The sequence below is a fragment of the Apteryx rowi genome, unplaced genomic scaffold (assembly GCF_003343035.1).
Source record: "Apteryx rowi isolate R43461 unplaced genomic scaffold, aptRow1 scaffold_99, whole genome shotgun sequence".
NCBI classification, from domain to species: domain Eukaryota; kingdom Metazoa; phylum Chordata; class Aves; order Apterygiformes; family Apterygidae; genus Apteryx; species Apteryx rowi.
Window position 1 is genome coordinate 1,747,663 of NW_020451304.1, and position 3,615 is coordinate 1,751,277.

General features: G+C 66.9%; 1 long non-coding RNA gene across 1 annotated transcript in view; it reads left to right on the forward strand.

Annotated features, from left to right (window-relative positions):
- Positions 1–1,147, forward strand: part of LOC112960700 — a 3,598-nt gene extending 2,451 nt beyond the window's left edge. Inside the window, exons 2-3 of the long non-coding RNA XR_003251831.1 lie at positions 796–956; positions 1,056–1,147. This is a non-coding gene — a long non-coding RNA (uncharacterized LOC112960700). The remainder of the gene's footprint in view (positions 1–795; positions 957–1,055) is intronic.
- Positions 1,148–3,615: the final 2,468 nt, after the last annotated feature.

Below are 3,615 nucleotides of genomic sequence, written 5' to 3' on the forward strand. Positions count from 1 at the left end.
GCTGCCGGCCACGGGCCGTACCGGGCACCCGCAGGCCTGCCGGGGCGGCCGCCYGCCTGCGGCCCGGGGAAGGCGCTCCGAGCCCGTCTGCCAGGGCTGGGGCGCAAACCGCCTGCGGATTTGGGGGTTTTACTTTGCCTTACTATGCGCCGCCGGGCCCTTGGGGCTCGCTGGCAAGCGGGATCTCGGTGCCGGCTGGGGTGCCGTCCCCGGCCCCCGGAGCAGGGCTTGGCCACCGGCAGCATTCCCTTTGCTGGACACCCTCCCCACGGACACCTGCACCCCTTGCTCCCGGGTTTGGGCACCAGGGCAGGCCCTGCAGAGCCCTTCCCCAGCCAAACTCGGGACACGTGTGTATGTAAATCTGCCCCATCCTTGTTTCCTGCACGGTGAGCAGAGCCGGCTGGGTCCAACCCACAACGTCCCCCGACTCAATGCTGCTTGGCTGGATCCCATCCGCAGGTCGGATCCGGCACCCCCCGGCTCACTGCGTGGACGGGCTGCACTGCCCCGGGGGCCCGGATGTGGGTGGCCGTGTGCCGGCGAGCACAGCAGCCGCCCCGCAGCAGCACATCCCGGGCACCCCACGGCGCAGCCGGGCTCGGACACCCCCCGGCTGCTGGAGGGCCCCGGGGCCCTGCGGGGCCATCCCGGGCCATCCTGCGGCTCGTGCCCGCTGGATCCTGAGAGTGGGGCAAGCGTGACCCTCGTTACAGAGACGTGGTTTAATCGCAGCTCCCCGGGCACTAATTTCCCCCTTTTTTCCTGTTCAATTAATGGCTGGAAACGTTTCAGGTTCTGGCAGCGAGCTCTGGACGTTGCTGTGAGCGATGGCTCCCGTGGGCTCCGTCCGGGTAATTTATGGGGCTGCGCTGCATAAATCAAGGCAGTGAGCGGCTCTGAGACAGCTGCCTCCCCGGGGCCGAGGAGGGACCCCGGGCTGCCCCCGCTACCTGGTGAGTGACGCCGCAGCCCGCAGGGGCAGAGGCAGGGAGCTGGCGGGCCAGAGCGGGAGGGAAGGGGAAAACTTTCAACTTTTCCACCTTCTTTTGCAGCTTTTCCCGCCTCTCCTGGGAGCAGAGGGACGGGTCGGTGTCTGCAGGGAGAGCGGGGCGCTGAGGCTGGGGYAGGTGGAGGTGGGCTCAGACCCATACCTCAGCTTGTAATACCCCTCCTCCTCCTCCTTGGCACCCTTCTGGAGACGCCCAGACTCCAGGGTGATGGGCAGCCCTGTGCTCCAGGTGCCCAGGGGCGATTCCTGCAGCTGCTTGGAAAGAGCAATTCCCATCCTGCTGGGGAAGGCTAGACCCAGCTGCAGCCACATCCTGCACTAGGAGCCAGGGGAAAGCCCAGGCTCCCTGAACACCCTCCAAGGGCCCAAAACCTGCTGCGATGCCCCAGGGACCCTTGGCCACGTGCTCAGCCCCTGCTGCTCCGTCGCTGCCTGGCCACGGTCCCACGGGGCTGCGGTGCGGGGAGCAGCTGGGAATTGCGGCCGCCGCCACGCCGCCAGCAAAGCCAGTGCCGGTGAACAGGAGTATGTAGGAAAGGGGCATTTTCGCCCCAATGTGCTGAGCAGATTGGAAACAGCTCTGGTTAAGTCATTGGCTCTTTTGGGAGGTCTGAGCTGGAGCGTCTCCCGTCTGTGCCCCCTCCCCACGATCAATCACAGAGCAGCAAATTAGCCCAGATGCTGGGAGATTCGGTTCAAATCCAGCTGTGGTTTGGATCGCGCTCGCATGCCTGGCTTCATGTGGGACCTGGGCTTTTGGACAGGATACAGCCCCCTGGTCTCCGCAGGGCCCTGCTTCCCAGCTCGGCCTCTCCCCGAAGCCCACACACATGTGTTCGATTACGGCGCGCGCTGGCCAGCCGAGCCGCATCAGCCGCTGTGCGCGGAGCCTGGAGCCCCTGGTGGCAGCTCGCACTTCATTTTGCTGGCGGTGCTGTGGCATGCCAGCTCGCTGCGCCGCGGCCCCTGCGTGGCCTTGCCCCGCTGATGCCGTCGGCCCCAGCCCTCCTGGGGGGACTTCCCGGCCCCACGGCCAGCGTGCCGGGGAGCTGGCACAGGCGGCCTGTGCTGCGCAGAGCCMGCTCACCCCGGCAGGACCTGCGGGAAGGCGGTGGGGGTGTCAGCAGCTCCTTTTCCCTGAAATGCCGCCGGCTGGGTCTGGCCACCCTCGCAGGGATCCTCSTCCATGCACAGCAGCTCCCGGCCCTGCAGCGTGCCAGCTTTGCCAGCCTGAGACCGTAAAACTCATGACACGAGTGAGCTGCTGTGGGGAGCCTGGCTTTGTGTGATCGCCTCAGGGATGGGGGAATGGGAGAGGCAGCAGGGATGCCCGCGGCAGGTCCTGGTCRGCCAGGCAGCTGGAAGCGGAGCACGGCGGGTGCTGGCAGGGAGCAGCCACGGAGCGACGTCCTGCCCCGGCCCTGGGCCGGCTCCTCTGTGCTGCGGGCGGTGAGGGTGCCAGGGCCGGCGCGCATGTGCCCTGCGGGTGCTGCGGGGTGCCTGGCGCGTCCCGTGCAGCGGCCCTCCGCCCCCCCCCCCCCCGGCCAGGCCCCAGCAGCCGCAGGCAGGGAGGATGGAGCCCAAGCGAGGAGGGAGGTTGTGTCCTGGTGCCGATGTCCTGTCCAGGCTGCGGCGGAGCTGCTGGAGGGAAGCGGAGAAGGCAGAGCTGCTTCARCGCTTTCTACGCCCGGTGCCAGCCTGGGCGGCCGGGCTGGAGATGGCTGCGCCTGGCAGTGTGGTCCGTGTCTCCTGCGGCACCTGCAGGGTGATGCTCGGGGGGGGGGGGGCCAAAGGCACCTTCCCCATGGGGCGATGCTCAGGGGACCAAGGGGACCTTCCCCATGGGGCAATGCTTGGCCAAGCAAGGGGACCGTCCCCACAGGATGATGCTTGGCTGGGTGAGAGGACCTTCCCTGTGCAGTGGTGCTCGCAGGGGGCAAGGGGACCTTCCCTGTGGGGCGATGCTCAGGGGGACCAGAGGGACTTTCCCTGTGGGGTGATGGTCAGCTGAGCAAGGGGACCTTCCCTGACAGATGATGCGCCAACAGGCGAGGAGACCTTCCCTGCAGGGTGATGCTCAGGGGACCAAAGGGACCTTCCCTGCAGGGTGATGCTCAGATGGGCAAGGAGATCTTCCCTGTGGGATGATGCTTGGGGGACCAAGGGGACCTTCCCTGTGGGGTGATGCTCAGATGGGCGAGGAGACCTTCCCTGTGGGATGATGCTTGGGAGGACCAAGGGACCTGCCCTGCAGGGTGATGCTTGGATGGGCGAGGAGTCTTTCCCTGTGGGATGATGCTCGGGGGGGGACCAAAGGGACCTTCCCTGCGGGATGATGCTTGGAGGACCAAAGGGACCTTCCCTGYGGGGTGATGCTCAGACAGGTGAGGAGACCTTCCCTCTGGGGCCTCATTCCTCACGCTGTGGTTTTTGGGTAGGGTCTTCCCAGCCTCCATCCTTGTAGGACCCATGGGTGACCCAGGAGCACCCTGCTTCCACCAAGGACCCCGGCACACCAGAGCATCTCCACAGTCCGAGTCCAGAATTGCCCTGGAAATTCCCACCCCATGAAAGCCCCCATCCCACCCCGCCGCCGTGGGGGG